This window comes from Lissotriton helveticus, chromosome 6, assembly GCF_964261635.1.
Source record: "Lissotriton helveticus chromosome 6, aLisHel1.1, whole genome shotgun sequence".
Lineage (NCBI taxonomy): Eukaryota > Metazoa > Chordata > Amphibia > Caudata > Salamandridae > Lissotriton > Lissotriton helveticus.
Genome location: NC_136067.1, coordinates 1,961,967,849 through 1,961,986,559, shown reverse-complemented (window position 1 = coordinate 1,961,986,559; position 18,711 = coordinate 1,961,967,849).

Below are 18,711 nucleotides of genomic sequence, written 5' to 3'. Positions count from 1 at the left end.
CTGTAGATATTTACAATCTGTTGAAAAGAAAAATGTGACATATTATAGACCACTACTAACATAGCACATAGCAATTACATTAACTAAACATTATAAACACTAGTTCACATCTCTCGTTGTGTGTCTCATATCACTCTCTGCCTGCACCATCTCCCTCTTTGCATGCCTCATCTCACTCTCTCCTTCCACCATCTCTCTGTTTGTATGTGTGTGTCATCTCAATCTCTGCCTACACCATCTGTCTGTTTGTGTGTATGTGTCATCTCACTCTCTGTGCCTAAAATGATTTACCATGCTAAATGTTTTTTGCTGAAATGACTGGCTTTAAGATTTTTGACAAGCATCACACTGAGTGTGTATGTGAATTAAGGAATTATATTTTCATCTTTTTCCTTAATGTTAGCTGTGTGTGCTCACAGTTTGTATCTTTTACCTTATAGGTTAGACTTCTTTTTAAAGTGTTTCTCATGCTTGAATTCAATGCTGGTATAGAAATAGTGCTAATGGTTTCATTGGGCTTGTAAATATGCTCCTTTTTTACAAGCGTTTTGCGCTACCTTTAACATGGATGCAAGCAGTGAATGTATGGAGAGGGATAGGAATAGCAGATAGAAAACAATATGAAATGCTGTGAGAGATGCGTAAAGGATTTTACTAATGGCATCAATTGAGATACAATATACAAAAAAGAGGGGCATATTTAGAAGCCCCTTGCGCAATGTTTAACATGGATGTAAGCAGAAAACGCATGCAGAGTAATAAAATTGGCACACATAGAAGAATATGCATTACGCAAGGGGTTTGTAAATATGCCAATGAAACCATTACACTATCTCTATACCAGCAATTTGCGCAAGGGGCTTGTAAATATGCCAATGAAACCATTACACTATCTCTATACCAGCATTAATGTTAAACATTGCGCAAGGGGCTTGTAGATATGCCTATCTATTTTGTATATTCTATCTCAATTTATGCCATTAGTATAATCCTTTACGCATCTCTCACAGCATTTCATATTCTTGTCTGTGTGCCAATTTTATTACTCTGCATGCATTTTCTGCTTGCACCCATGTCAAACATTGTGCAAGGGGCTTGTAAATATGCCTCTCTTTTTTGTATATTCTATCTCAATGTATGCCATTAGTAAAATCCTTTACGCATCTCTCACAGCATTTCATATTCTTGTCTATGTGCCAATTTTATTACTCTGCATGTATTTTCTGCTTGCACCCATGTCAAACATTGCGCAAGGGACTTCTAAATATACCTCTCTTTTTTGTATATTCTATGTCAATTTATGGCATAAGTAAAACTCTTTATGCATCTCTCACGGCATTTCATATTCTTGTCTGTGTGCCAATTTTATTATTCTGCATGCATTTTCTGCTTGCACCCATGTCAAACATTGCGCAAGGGGCTTGTAAATATGCCTCTCTTTTTTGTATATTTTATCTCAATTTATGCCATTAGTAAAATCCTTTACGCATCTCTCACAGCATTTCATATTCTTATCAGTGTGCCAATTTTATTACTCTGCATGCATTTTCTGCTTGCACCCATGTCAAACATTGCGCAAGGGGCTTGTAAATATGCCTCTCTTTTTTGTATATTCTATCTCAATGTATGCCATTAGTAAAATCCTTTAAGCATCTCTCACAGCATTTCATATTCTTGTCTGTGTGCCAATTTTATTACTCTGCATGCATTTTCTGCTTGCACCCTTGTCAAACATTGCGCAAGGGGCTTGTAAATATGCCCCTCTTTATCTTATATTCCATCTCAATTGATGCCATTAGTGAAATCCTTTATGCATCTCCCACACCATTTCATATTGTTTTCTATCTGCTATTCCTATCCCTCTCCATACATTCACTGCTTGCACCCATGTTAAAAGTTGTGCAAGGCGCTTCTAAAAAAATGAGCATATTTACAAGTCCAATGAAACCATTACACTATCTCTATACCAGCATTGAATGCAAGCATGAAAAACAATTTAAAAAGAAGTCTACCCTATAAGCTAAAAGATACAAACTGTAATCACACACAGCTAACATTATGGAAAAAGATGAAAATATAATTCCTTAATTCACATACACACACAGTGTGACCCTTGTGAAAAATATTATAGCCACACATTTCAGCAAAAATCATTTAGCATGGTAAATCGATTTAGACACAGAAGACAGCCTATTTCAATATGCACTACATTACATTGCTGAAACCTAACTCATTTCAAAATGTCATTTCTAATATGCACCATTCATTTTTTAAATGACTAGGCTTGTAAATATGCCTCTCTTTTTTGTGTATTCTATCTCAATTTATGCCATTAGTAAAATCCTTTACGCATCTCTCACAGCATTTCATATTCTTGTCTGTGTACCAATTTTATTACTCTGCATGCATTTTCTGCTTGCACCCAAGTCAAACATTGCGCAAGGGGCTTGTAAATATGCCTCTCTTGTTTGTATATTCTATTTCAATTTATACCATTAGTAAAATCCTTTACGCATCTCTCACAGCATTTCATATTCTTGTCTGTGTGCCAATTTTATTACTCTGCATGCATTTTCTGCTTGCACCCATGTCAAACATTGCGCAAGGGGCTTGTAAATATGCCTCTCTTTTTTGTATATTCTATCTCAATTTATGGCATTAGTAAAACTCTTTACGCATCTCTCACAGCATTTCATATTCTTATCAGTGTGCCAATTTTATTACTCTGCATGCATTTTCTGCTTGCACCCATGTCAAACATTGCGCAAGGGGCTTGTAAATATGCCTCTCTTTTTTGTATATTCTATCTCAATGTATGCCATTGGTAAAATCCTTTACGCATCTCTCACAGCATTTCATATTCTTGTCTGTGTGCCAATTTTATTACTCTGCATGCATTTTCTGCTTGCACCCATGTCAAACATTGCGCAAGGGGCTTGTAAATATGCCCCTCTTTGGCTTATATTCCATCTCAATTGATGCCATTAGTGAAATCCTTTATGCATCTCCCACACCATTTCATATTGTTTTCTATCTGCTATTCCTATCCCTCTCCATACATTCACTGCTTGCACCCATGTTAAAGGTTGTGCAAGGCGCTTTTAAAAAAGGAGCATATTTACAAGTCCAATGAAACCATTACACTATCTCTATACCAGCATTGAATCCAAGCATGGAAAACAATTTAAAAATACGTCTACCCTATAAGCTAAAAGATACAAACTGTAAGCACACACAGCTAACATTATGGAAAAAGATGAAAATATAATTCCTTAATTCACATACACACACAGTGTGACCCTTGTGAAAAATATTATAGCCACACATTTCAGCAAAAATAATTTAGCATTGTAAATCGATTTAGATACAGAACACAGCCTATTTCAATATGCACTACATTACATTGCTGAAACCTAACTCATTTCAAAATGTCAATTCTAATATGCACCATTCATTTTTTGAATGACTAGGCTTGTAAATATGCCTCTCTTTTTTGTATATTCTATCTCAATTTATGCCATTAGTAAAATCCTTTACGCATCTCTCACAGCATTTCATATTCTTGTCTGTGTGCCAATTTTATTACTCTGCATGCATTTTCTGCTTGCACCCATGTCAAAGGAATGTTACTTTTTCAAAATTAATTTGCAGGAAGCATAACCAGTGATAATTCACCAGCACCTGTTCCATCTTCATGACCTGTTCCATCTTCAGGACCTGTTCCAGGTACACCACGTTATGCTACATGTAAATTTTGTATACTAAGGCTAATAGCGTATGATGTACATGTTGGTTCCTCTTTAGAAGCTCATGTGCTTTCATATATTTTTACAAGTAATCAATGCCTTCCTCTCAAAAATATGTCTCTCAACACCAAATATATGTATATTTTCATTCCTATTACAGTTACTTATCTTTAAGTAATAATTTCCCATCAATGTGTGTACTGAAATTCTCTACTCTGAAACCTATGATTGCTTTAACATTCAGGTTCGACTTTTGCTCAACATATACATTTGTTATTATGTTTTCAGTTTGCAGAATGCTATCCAACTCAGCAGCCAGTTGCCCACATTTTTACTAATGTAATATTTCTTGGGAATTATAGACTGAAAATTGCAATAAACCTAATGAAGTCATCACGTTTGACTTTAACATTTCAATGATGAATAAGGTCTCACACTCTAGTGTTGTCCTGAACATTGGATTTATCTTTATTTCGTTTTTTCATACAAGATCTTTCATAGATAAAGACAAATCATTACTTTTTAACATAAGATATTGTCATTATAGTTATGAATTTTCAATTTTGTTTGTTTGTAGTGAAGCCATTTGAATATGTTTTCAACAGTTGTAACTGTCTCTAATCCTGGATCTGAAAACACCTAGACTCATGCATAACATATTGCAAACTAAGGGCCATATGTATCAAGGAGCCATTTTGCAATTCTGTAATAGCGATTTTTAAGAAATCGCTATTTAAGAATCGCAAAATGGTATGTATCAAGAAAAATGCAATATTTTAGCAATTTCTTGATATTCCTTAATTGCGAATTCGCAAATTGCAAATTCACAATTAAGGAATACTTTCCCATTCATTTCTATGGACCTCCTGGCCCATAGGAAGAAATGGGAATGTATTCACAATTTGCAATTCGCAATTTGCTAATCGCAAATTGAGAATAATTTCAAGGGTGCAGGGGTGTCCAAAGGACACCCTGTTGCACCCCTGAAATAAGTATGGGTGCACATGTGGTGCACATACATGCCCTAAGGGCATGTATGTGCGTCACATGGCACTTTGAAAAATGCTGAAATGTGCATTTTTCAAGGAAATCGCACCTTACCACCAACTAGAAGTTGGTGGTAATTTGCGATTCATTAAGGTAATTTTTGAATTTTTTTTTGCTTGATACATTGCATTGAAGGAATCGTAAAATTTGCGATTCCTTAAATACAATCGTAAAAAAAGGAATGGCAAAATTTGCGATTCCTTAAATGCAATCGCAAAATAAGGAATGGCAAAATTTGCGATTCCTTATTTTGCACCCAAATTCTTTCATACATACCATTTTGCGAAAATGAGCTCGCAAATTTTGGCGTTTGCGAACCAATTTGGCCTTGATACATATGGCCCTTAGTTTCTAATTGTTAGCATTGCTGTTATGATGTCCTAATGTACATCTTGTTTTACATTTAGAGTCTGTTGAAAAGTATTGTGGTGTCTGCAACCAAGATAAATCAACAACATACGTGCAAAACTTAATGTTACGCACCCTCAATGAGTGTAAATGCAGAATATCAAAATTAAGTGATATAAGTCCTTGTAGTCTTTAGAACGCATTAAGTCTCCAGTATACATTTGTCTGATACAGGGTGTATATTAGTATGACTCAGATAACTGAGGCATTTGCAAGGCTCTTTTTAGAGTTACATCCGCCATGTTGGAAAGCTGGCTTTGCTCCCTTCGAAGTTATGTAGTCATTACCACGTTTCCACTAAGTGTTGAGAGATCACTATGTTTACCATATAAATACATGCAAAGTTTTCATTTCAAAAAGCTATTGACCTTTAAACAATGCAACGTTAATAACAAGTTACTTTTCACTATCTTCCCAACAGGCCCAATGTTTCGAATGCAGCAGATGACTCCACCTTAAATTTATAAAATCAAATGTAAATCCTACTTACCTTTTACTGGTTAGATATGTACAAAATGTATGTTTTAAATAATATATGATCGCATGCAAGATGTCTAATTAGATATTTGCACACTCCTGCAATCTAGTGTTGTGTCCCGATTATTATAAAAAGTAATGTTGAGACACACTTCTTTCAGCTGTCACGATTTGCACAATCCTTTTAGAGTTGGACGAGACTTCCTCTAACATTACTACTTAATTTTCTTTTTGAAATTGAGCAATTATTTTGTTTAGCTGTTGAAATATAAATTTAAATCTTCCTCCTCTTTGAAGGTCAACAAGAAATACCGCTCCTCTACACATTATTGTTCAATGGTAGTCTAAAAAGTAGTGGTAATTCCACTATCACTATTGTAGATATCTGACAATAGAATCTATGATATAGTTACACCACTATTCCATGGTCATAATCCAAAAAGTGTGTTTAGACTCAACAAAAAGAACAATTATGCACTTTTTATGCTGGACAGTATTGCTTCTAAACACCATTTCACTGCTTTCTTCCATACCTTCAAAAAAGATTTCATGGATTTACATGCATAGTCTTTCAGGTCTCTATATCGCTAATGTAAAACAAGCGTACTTGTTTTTCTTTTCTTTTGTCTCTGACATATATAAACTCATCAGTCACTCCTATGGTAAGCCTTTACAATCCTGAATGCTGAGTGCTGGGTTTTGTGTAAGAGGATGCCCATGCATAACCAAGCTAAGTTTTCTTTAGCTGCATGGAAACATGTAGTGTAACCTATCAAACACTTTGAAATGCTACCCTCCCACTAGTCCTAGAGGCTGATGTAGAATTCAACTGTTTTTCATAAAATAGAATTAGATGCCACTAATTACAAAGTATTTCTGTATTATGCAAGCCCTAACATAATTAAAAACAGGGAAACAAGGGCATTTCTATCCTCCACATTAGTCTTTAGACATTTATCGAGACTTTTTTTTGTATCAACTACCCCGGCCGAAGGCAGTGGGAAATTTGCACACTTGCTCCCTTTCTTGGCTGGGGTTATCAATTTTTCTTCTTGTAATACAAATTCAAAATGCAGGCCCTTTATTCAGCCTTCTTGGTAACTACTTCCCGTGAATGGCAGTGGGTAATTTCCACACTTGCATCCTTTCTTGCGACGCACAGTCTGTGTAATGAGCTGGGTATCCAAAGATCTACTTCCCTGATAAGGCAGTGGTTACTTTGCACGTCTGCAGCCTTTCTAACTTTTTACCTTATTCATCTTCCATTCAATGAACACATCATCCACACATACACACACTTACTTGCTGCCTTTTTTGGCTGGGGTTATCAATTATTCTTCAATTTCATATTCTGATTCAAAGTCAAGGCTCTTTATCGAGGCTTTTTGTAGTAGCTACCACCTCGGCTAAAGGCAGTGGGACATTTGCACAGTTGCTGCCTTTCTTGGCTGGGGTTATCAATTATTCTTGAATTTCACATTCTTATTCGTAGTCAAGGCCCTTTATCGAGCCTTTTTGTTGTAGCTAGTACCTTGGCCAAACACAACACAACATGGCAGGACTATGAAAAGCATCTAAATCTACGGCACTACATGCCAAAAAGAAATGCTTACTGTGTAAGTGACATTTTCCATTGTTAAGATATAAAATCTGTCAATAAAAAGGAAACATGTTCTCAGTGAAGTGAAATGACTTTTTGTGATATATTGAAACTATTTTCACAACTTCTTTACTGTTTTATGTTATTACAGTGTTTTTTTCCTCCTCAGGTTCAATATCTTAAGCTACACTGCAACTATTTTCACAACTTTATTACTGTAATATCAATGTTTGTAGTACTCGCATAAAACATTTTATGACACCTTGAAACTATTTTTAAAACTTGTTTACTATAATATCAGTGTTTCAACTGCTTTCATAAAACTTTTTGGGATATATTGCAACTATTCTAAAACATTCTTTACTGTAATATCAGTGTTTGAGTTGGTAACAGAAAATAAATGTGATACATTGTACTGTGTGGCTCACTACAATATTAAAACAGAAATGTGATAGTGTTTGCTGGAACTGTAAGGATACAGACTGGGGTATTCAAAGTATAAAACACAAGTTTGATGGTGCATGGAAGAGTGCATACATAGTCTATAGGAGTTTGAAGCAGTCCATGACTTAAGGCCCACTTTGCAACATGAGTACTTCAGTACTAGCTGAATGATTCCACTTCTGCAAGAAGTGTGTCTCAAACCATTATTATTTTATAATAATAAATGTATTCTTGTAACATCTCATAATTTAATAGAACTTTTAAAATAATTTCATCATGTATTTAATTTTCCTGCTTATCAATTTCAAAAGTCATATAATCATACTCGATGTCATATAATGCTTCCATAAAATCAGCATCCAAGATTTTATCTACAAAATTACAACTGATATCTGCAGCATTAATTTCTTCCTCTTCATTGTAGCTACTTACAAAAAGTATGTTCAGCTCTTCTATGACACTGTTATTAATTTTGAAACCGTCTTCCAACTTGTTTTGTTGATTTTCCATACTATTTTTCTTATTTTCTAGGTCCTTCTACAAAAACATAAACACTTCATTCTATCCTGACTGTAATATCATCATATTTTGTACTTGAGTGTATATTATTTTGAAAACATTAGAAAAATAAATACAATAAATACAGTGTCAGTATGCATTGTGTCAAGTGCTTCACTTAGCATATACAAGAATATGTTACCTTTCATTGTAATCACATACAAACCAAAACAAGATACAACACTGCAACTAAAGCACATTACATAATGGTACAAAGCATCTCATTGGAATGTTGGGTATTAGGATAACATACACAACTCACATATAAAATGATTTTAGAAACTTGTAACTTTTTCGATGATAAGGATTAGTAATATATTTCCGAGAACATTTGAATATTTAAAAGGGTAAAGTAAGAGGTGAAGAACACAGGTAAGAAGTTACATCTCAAGATGCAAGAATGGATGAAAAGGGTGGTCCAAAATTTCCATGTACAATACCCAGTGGAGAAGTTTTAAAAGCGGGTACACTCAAGGAATTTCTATAATGTGCAATAAGTGTTGACGATAACACCACACAGAATGGGCAAGAACAGATAAAATAATGGATTGTATGTGCTTGGACTATGATGAGAATACACTGTAGAAGGACCACGGTCAAGTGCAAAGATTAAATACTTAGATAGCAAACGAAGTGACAACAAGAACCAGGAGGGTCCAAGAGTGGTGGAGGATGGGTTTCTTAACCCGTGTCCTACCTACTGTGTTGTAAACTTAAAACAGTGACGAAAACAGTGACGACAGCAGTGCCTTACTTTCACTCCCCCATTACGTTGTCAATTAGGGTGGAGGGAGAGAAAGGAAAGGAGTAAACTACATGTCTACATATGTACTGCTATGTTCAGAACACTGGATCAAGCACTGAATAAACAAACTCAGATACAAAAGAAAATACACAAAATATACACAAAGGAAATCTACACATATAAGACGGTAATCTTGAACACAAACTGGTAAGTCAACAAAACAACAAAAAGGCTAAGGATACTGCAACGGATGCTACTCTGTAGAACTCATTGTCTGGTCCATGAAACTGTGCGGGCAGCTGGTAGGAGCCTACACAGTACGATGGTAGTACGAGGCCCCTGGAGAAGTTTGGGGGAGTGGCGGTCCCAGGGACTACAAGGTGGGGCCGTGAGCCCCCCGCATACTTCAAAATAAAACCCCGGAGGGCCCCCCCAATGGAAAAAAAATAGCCCCCGGACTTGGGCCCCCCCGGGGACTAATTAAGAATGAAACAGACTTTTTTCCCTTTTCTGCCACATATGATACATGTACCCTGCGATTTCTTATTTAAAAAAAAAAAAAAAAAAATTGCGATCTAAAGATCCATGTAGGACCCCTGACCAGGCCTAGAGGGTCAGGATGTTTCTACCCTGCCCCATTTCCTTAATTTTCAACTTTCTTTTACTGTTTTCTTGTCACTCGGTTCTACCGAGGCACAAGATGGCTGCCAACACTTCCTGGTTTGCAGTGTTGACACACAGTAAACATCCAATCAACATGCAGCTTGTGCTCCTAATTGTACGGTTTTCGGTACACTTACTGTACGCATAGGAGGGGGAGAGCAGCTGAAAACATACTTAAATTTTTTTTTAAAAAGCCCCCCCGCAAACTTCAAAATGAAAACCCAGGGAGTGCTGTTCCCCGGGACTCCAGAGATCTTACAAGCCCCCCATTATGGTAAAAAAAATGCCCCCGGAATTTGGCCCACCTAAAACAGTCTTCTACTTTTGTTTTTTCCTTTTCCACCGTGTACGCGTATGATACACATACCTCGCGATTTCTTATTTAAAAGAAAAAAATTGCACCTAAAGATCCATATGGGACCCCCTGAACAGGCATACAGAGTCAGGATGTTTCTACCCTGCCCCCTTTCCTTATTTTTCAACTTTGTTTTACTGTTTTCTTCTCACTTGGTTCTACCGAGGCACAAGATGGCCGCCAACATCTCCTGGTTTCGAATGTTGACAGACAGTTGACATCCAATCAGCATGCAGCTTGTGCTCGTAATTGAACGGATCTCCGTAAGCGTGCAGTACTTTGTCTCTAGATATCGCTATGATTTTACTTGTGATTTTTTCTGGAACTACTGAACGGATTTACACCATTTAACAAAAAGCACAATCTGCGAACCAAACTCTACCTCTCTGCCAAATTTGGTGTAATTCCGTTCAGCCGTTCGTGCTGTAGCCCTGGCTAAAGGTCCATATGGAAAATTGCATGGGGAAAACATGTTTTAGGACCCCCTTTTTTTCTCGGCCCCCACTTGCCGAATCACCCCCAAACTTTCAGGGAAGGAGCGGAGCCGAGCAGGCCATTTTCTTGGAGAAATTCGCAGATTTGTCCCCCAGCGCCAAAGTTATTCCAAATAGAATGTTGTGGATTTCCTATGGAAAGTAGGTCCTAACTATAACTACCTACTGGCGACCGCCGGTAATATATATATATATATATTCACTGAAAAAACCAAAGGTTTCAGGCCTGATATAGTTAGGAATTAGCATTTAAAAAACTGTAGTATGTTTATCTAGGGACCTGTTTCGATACTCCTATTTCTGACCCTTGTCCGGTTATAATTCACTAATATCCATACAACGGCACAGAATCCCATTTTCAGATTAAGTCATAGCGCATGCTGTCACATTAAGCAAGCCCTATTCCTCCAGCCCCCTAGAAAGCACACCGAGTTCTCAAAACAAACCAAACCTCCAGCAGACCTGGGAAATCCCCCGTAGCTATTGTTTTGATTTCGTTCGAGAACTCCTGTAAAGAATGCAAGAACGACCAGTTCTTATGACATCCTTACTGATGTATTATGTCCATCCTTACGTCAAACACGGCACCTTTCAGGTATAAATATACCAACGCTGCCCTAAGCAAAGACACGGTGGTGATGAGCTTGGAGCAGTGACTACTTGCCGGAGAGCCCAGCTGATGCAGGAAGCCCACGGACGCTGCCCCTCCCTTTTTGACGCGCTGAGAGAGACGCTGCCTTTTCTCCTGCCGAGAAATCCTGCTTCCAGCATTTCCAGCCCACCTTCGCGGGTGACTGGGATATCGAGTCCTGAGAGAGAGATACCAGCCCTCCTGCCTTCTAAATCCCAGGTACTGAACTGACTAACCCCTTACAGAGAATTCTTGAGTCAGATTCTTGGCCAAACAAACTTAACTTAAACTGCTACTTACTTACTCCCTCCCACGTATTAGGCTTAGGTCAGGTACACCGGGGTAGGCGTAGGTAGAAGCACCAGTTGAGTACGATTAGTCAATGTATATATGTATGTATATCTTTTATCCATTTTAAAGTATCATATGGCTAAGAAACCATATCAATGTTTTTACAGTATTATTTTATAATCCTGCTTTTACTGTATGCACTTTACTTAACCTTAAGTATTGCAACTGTAGCGATTCATTTCTCTTGTATGAGAAAAAGAGACTGATCAATAAATAACACCTTTTATTGAACACGCCCATCTCTTCTTTCTCTACAAACTGGTGGAACTAAGTATGCACGTACTGACTGAGTAAAATAGTTGTCTTTTGTTTTTCACACGACTCTGGAGATATACTCTTGATCAGGGAGAGCAAAGTTGTCATGTTCTATGGTTGTCAGAAACTAAATCCCTTCTTGTCTATCCAGGGAGGTTAAACTCCTCCTCGCCTATTCGAGAAAGTTTCTAGTGAACTCTGAGCTAGCTGGCACACAAAACTTAAGTCTAATATCGTCAGTAGAAGACCTAGTTAACCTCTGTCCTACGTCTATACTATTGAAGATATTATTCCAATGCGCAGAGCCTATTGGGATAATAGGAACTACACTACATGGCGCCCAACGGTTTGGTAAGGCGATAAAACTAACGCAAGGCATTAGAGTAACTCAGTCATGCTTTTCCACACAGACCCTTTCTCCCATAAAACTCCAAAGACGTCTGGAGTGGGTCAAAGGTTAAATCCGCCAAATTTAGTAGGAGGAGACTCCTATGTATAGTTTTTGGTTTATTCAACGTTGAAGAATACACTGTTCCAAAACATTGTGCATCTAATCTTTGTTTCCGTGAAAACCTGATCTGCAACAAAAACCTTTCTGTTAGGAAAAATGTCAGAAACTGAAGAAGAAAGAGAGACAGCTAGAATAGCAGCTCAACTCCTAGCGGATGACACAAGTCTCCTACAGCAAGACCCGGATGCAATACTCATCCCGGTCAGCATAAGAAAAACTATAACTTTAAAACTTATAGAAAATAGACTGACATCAAGAGGTGGTACAGTCATATTTGTAATTGAGGCACATGAATATCGGCAGACAGAGGTATTCTATTCATGGATAAACTTTCCAGCAGCAAACGCTGTAACAAAGGAGTTCCACTATTACAAAATAGAGGAACCACCGGATGAGTACACTCCTTTCGAGGAGGTGGAAATCCCATTAAAATACCAAGAGCACCTGCTCTGGTTTAAAGGCGCCCTAAAACATAATGATCACATCACCAGGCTCGGTCCACTAGGTAGACCAAGAGCAACGTGGCCGGTTCTAGCCAGCTACACACCACATCCAGACATTGAAAAAATGTCAGTACCAGAACTTTTAGCACAGTTAAAACAACTGATTAAAATACACAGACAACTAGTCCAATATGTAATGCGGACTTCAACAGTCCAAACAACTATTAAAATTACACAGCTGACCCCTCATCAGGGGAACACAAATAAAATCACACCACAGAACATACAGTCCTGTCTAGGTAAAGTACCCATTAAAAGGGAACAAATTCCATTCTGGTTAGCACAAAAAATCACTCAAATAGAGGCAGTATTTCCAGATACTACCCCTACTGAGAAACACAGAATTCTGACTATCTGTCTTCCAATGGGGATCGCACCACATGTGGAGGACTGTGACACTTGGGGTACAGTCTTTGCTTCCATTTACACAAAAACACATGGTGTTCCGTCCATGGCGGTAATACCAGAGGTGCTAAAACAGATTCGAAATGAATACGGTCCAGAACCTGCTTTAACTCTGGGTATGAAATTACTGAAAGACTTCAAGCAGGACTCGGCAATATTACTAGCCAACATAAAGGGGGAAGCAGCAACTGTGGCGATCCGCCAAAGACTGAAAGAAACAGATATAGCAGAACAACCATTTGAACTTGCCAGAATCATAGAAAAATCCTATGAAGAACTAGGAAGAGATAGTTTGGGTGGAAAACCAGTGAAACCCCAACTAACTGAAAATCCTGAAAAGGTATTTATTAAAAATAATCTAAACACTCCAAAAAAGAGCTGGGATGGAAATAAACAATCCACTCCCAAAGAGAAGAAATTCCAGTCCAGAGCAAGGTCTCCTTGGCGGAGAGAAAGATCTCCAGACCAAGGACACAAGTATCCCCAGAGGGAGCCCTCTGAGAAAAAATACAACCTTAGAAATAGGGATAATTTGAAGAAACCTGATAGATATCAAGATATTGATACACGTTCATCTCGATCTTTTCAGACTTCCTCGCAGAAATCGGAAAGAAGAGGACGGTCAGAACACAGGGAAGAGCACGTCAAGTCCAAAGACAAGGAACCTGCTCATCAAAATAAAAATTTTCAATTTCCAAAGAAGAAGGTAGCCATTATTAAAGTAATCAAATATGCCGAGGATCCTGAGGACACAGCTGAAAAACGGAGAGTGGGCTCAGACAATGCTAGACAGCGCAGCAGAAGTGAGCATAGCTCGCAAGATCCTGATGAATCATCTGGAGACAGTGGACACGAATGAGTACATTCAGGTGGAAACTGCAGATACCAGAGTTAGCAAAACTCATAAAATATATGAAATAACATTACGTATAGAGGGAGATAAGACTAGGAAAATAAGGGGTCTATTTTGGGATAACCTCTCCAAAGGCTATGACATCCTTTTAGCTGAAAAAGACTGGCCACCAGAGTTTGTCAGGGAGTGCCCTCATGGCGAAGAAATGATTATGCCTGCCTTCTCAAATCACATTCCAATACATAAAAAATATACACTTGCAAGAAAGTGGGCGGTAGCCCAAGCTCCTGCATTATATAAAAACCACGTAGGATGGGATGAGGACTCACCCCCTCACAAAATCCAGTTAAAATCACAACCAACTGCACAAAGACAGTACCCAATTAAGCAAGAAGCTAAAAATAGGTCAGGGAGATCTTAGATCAACTTGAATACCAGGGGGTGATTGAAACATGCACCTCACAAATGAACAATCCTTTGTTTCCTGTCTCCAAACCAGATGATTCATATCGTCTAGTTTTGGACTACAGACACCTTAACTCATGCTGCAAAACCTTTGCAGTACAAAACTCACACAGTGCAGCACTAATGCAGCACTAATGAATAGCATAGTGCGCAGAAAATACAAAACAACATTAGACATCTCTAATGGATTCTTTTGTCAAAATATAGCACCTGAAAGCAGATATTTGACCGCTTTCTCAATAAATGTTTACAACAAGGGGTGGTGATGGACAGAGTCTCTGAATTAAGCAGAATACTCTCACCCAGTCAACAGATCAGGGCTAGATCCAACAATAAATGGCTCGCAGAAAAATTTCTGTCGTTTGCCCCAGGGGTTCAAGAACAGCCCAGGATTATTCTCAGCGAGAGTAACAGAGTTACTACAAATATATGATGACGAGGCATTATCTTATGTCGATGACATCTATCTAACAGATGATGACTTGGATACTCACTTGAAAAGAGTGAACACCATAATACTTGGGTTCGCAGCAGAGGGTTACAAATTCAACTTCGACAAGTCAAGAATTGCCCATCTGACTGTCCTATTTTTAGGATATGAATTATCAAGTGAAGGCAAAAGCCTGGCTGACAATTTCCTGGAGAAATGTGCTGTAATCCAAGCACCAAGAACGCTGAAAAACTTACAATCAATTCTAGGTTTCCTGAATTTCGGAAGAACTTACATTATAAATTATGCAGAGAGGGTTAAACCTCTCTATGACTTAATAAGACCAGATTTTAAAAGAATCAATTGGACTCAAAAGCACACAGAAATTTTGAGATCTTTACAAACAGACATGTTAGTTAAAACAAAACTACAAACACGCGATAACACACGCAACCTTGTGATTCGAGTCATCCCAGGAAGATGCGGATTCACATACCTGACCTCTAATGAGGGAGAAACTGTACCAATAGCATACAAATCACATTTGTACACAGAAGCTGAAAAAACATTCAGCATTAAGGAAAACATTGTTCATGCGGTTCAAACAGCTGTAGCAAGAGAAAGATACCAAGCTGACGGCAGACGGATTACAGTCAGAACAGCAGAATCAGCCTTTGAGGCATTAACAAGCCATGTAATTTACTTACAATGGCACTAAATCCAAAATGGATACAATGGGAAGATTCTCTTGCTACAGACAGAGTGAAATACTATTTTGACCCGGAAATGAAAAAATTAAAAAATCTAGAATATGAAAGAGAATATCCTCTGCCTAGCGACATTCTGCCCATTCGACAATACGCCTGTGTAATATATACAGACGGACATGCTCAGCCCTCAGTTTGGGGAGAGCAAGCTTACAACGCCACATGCGAGATTGTAAAAGACGTGTGGCGAGGAGGTAAATTGAGACCTCTGTTTACAAAAACACACTCAGTGGAAAATAATTCAGAACAGCAGACTGAAATAATAGCGTTAAAAATGGCGCTAGATAATGCCGATCGCAAATTCCCGACACTAATAGTGTGCGATTCGTATTACTGCGTCAAATCATACAACGAAGACTTGCAGAAATGGGTTCAAAACGGTTACAAAGATGACACAGATGCCACAATAAAGCAAAAATCGCTTTGGGAACAAGTAGTTCTTTTACAGAAAGAACTACCAAAGACTCACGTGATACATTCATTGAGTCATGAGCGTGATGGCGTTCACGCTGCAGGGAATTTATTGGCTGAGACAGCCACAGCGGAAGCAACTAAATCCGCTTCCGTAGCTACAAAAAAGCGTTCAGGAAAATACATTGACGGGGAAACAATGCTGGCGGTGAAAACGTCATCAAAAGGCGACTGCTCAGCGCTACCCATCACCTATCCACTCAATTATACATATATAATCGATGCAAACTCCGTTCCTTTTGCTCAAATCCCTGGAGTGGGGTATAGAGTAATTCCAAACACGAACAGGAGAGGCTTGTTAATAGCAGACGCACATATCTGTGAGGGTCTTAGACACCTCAAACTAAAAGATTCTCTGGAAGAATTGCAATCCACATACTGGTGGCCAGGAATGAGCCTGCAACATCACATATTTGCAAAAAACTGTCCGAACTGCAACAGAGATCGCAGTGGCGACCGAGACGGTGTTTTACCATGGCGGTTCGCTCAAGACGGGATTAAACAATAAATATATAAAACCCAGTATGATTAATGCATCAAATTAACATACAGAGACTATCACCACTTAAAATGTAGACCCCAGCTCTCGGCTGACGTCTGAACTGTTATATAAAGATTTGCGAGTCTATAATGGCATATACGCATGGGGCATGCTACATTGTGACCATTGCCCTGCTTTAGCTCTCGAACTTATGGGGGGTGTATGGTCAGCATGGGATTTGCATTGCGGGACTCTTATCACTTCCTTCCTGAGGGAAACGGGATGGTGTAAAGAAAAAACCAAGGCATAGAGCAATCTATAACGGCAAAGGTATTAGGTTCGGGAGCTGGGTGGGTCAAACATTTAATAAGTGTCCAACGTAGTCTTAACAATCTACCAAGAAATTCTCTGAAAGGTCTCAGTCCGTACGAATTATTGTTTGGGACTAGAATGTTAATCCAGGACCTCGACAGTCAAACTTCAGTGGTTAAAGAAAAATGCTTTGATATCAAAGATCGTTTGGCTATTTTACAGGACTTAAACGAAAAGAGAAAAGACCTGAGCAACATAAAGTTGAAGCAACAGCCAACAGCCACTGAAGAGAAACCACCTGTCCCAGCAAGGCCTGTCTGGATTCCAAAAATCGGGGATCTGGTCAGAGAAAAGATCGCGGTAAAGAAGGAATTTGGGCGTTCTTACAGAAAAGCAGTACCTGTCTTGTCTGTCAACGGGACAATATCAGTAGTATTACCGCCCCTTGCTGGTAAAAAGGAGAACCGAATTGTATCCATCGACCTGGTTAAACCACAATCATGTGGCCGATAACAAGTAGTAGGCCAAGTGGACTCCCAAGAAGTAGTAGAACACCAAAGTTTGCTACAAATACAGAGGTTCAAACTGAGAGACTAATCACAATTGATAAACCTACAGTGAATCAACAAGGACTATGCAACAAAGCCATGGAACTTAAACCTCTTGAAACCCAAATCAAAAACTTACATCAAGAAACACCAGTCTACAATGATGTAACCACAGACTATGCTAACGGAACAAAGAAAATTCAAAAAGCAAAAAAGTATACAGAAGCAACTGAAACAATTGACAGAACAGCATCAGGCTACTTCATCAACTTCGATGATTTTTCTGAGGATCCGAGTCAACCTGAGGAAGAACCAACAACAAAAACCTTTAAAAACAAAACAAAGGAACTCTTTCATCAACTAAAAGAAACCTATCTGATTTCTCCATGGATTGAGCTTTGGGTGGCACTAGGAGTATTCATCCTCATACTTTGGCTCATCATGGTACTATGCTTGGGACATTTCATTGAGGGAAAATATGTTACAATGGACACAGCAAGTCAGAATATCAACTTGGTCCTGAAACCACACACGTCTTCACACATCGAGAAAAGAGAACTTTCTTCAGTAAACTTCACAGCCAATCCTATACCCGGTGGGGTAGCATGGGACAAAACTGATTACGAAATCTATGGTCCGGTCGAGCTCCTGAAGTATCCTCATCAATTCAAGATTTCATTGAGTGACTTTGTAAAACCAAGCACATTCGCTGATGATTGGGACTTTGAAAGTATTAATGATATGATGTCAGAGCTAGTGATGTCAGCTAAATTTACAGGACATGATTATTTACAAGGTTCATCTAATTATGACCAGATGTATTGTTATAACCACTATGGTAACCATTTTCTGCATAAATCTGCTCAACCTAGAAATGTTTTAAATTACAACCAATGGGAACATTGTGCTACTCCACCAAAAGGTAGTTCAAAAACATTTTATGAACATTTTTCTTATTTCTCAGGGTTTAACACAAGTGATGCAGAAACATTTTATTTCAAATTGTTAAATAAAATAGGAATGAAAACCATGCTTACAAACACAAAATTGATCTATTCAGAGACATTTTTTGAAAAAATTAAAACATTTGTTTTTGATTTCTGGAACAAAAATATTGAAACGAAGACAATCTGGGGTACAAAAAATTGGCAAGTGCAAGGTTTAGAATCATTATTTAGAGCCTGCATGATC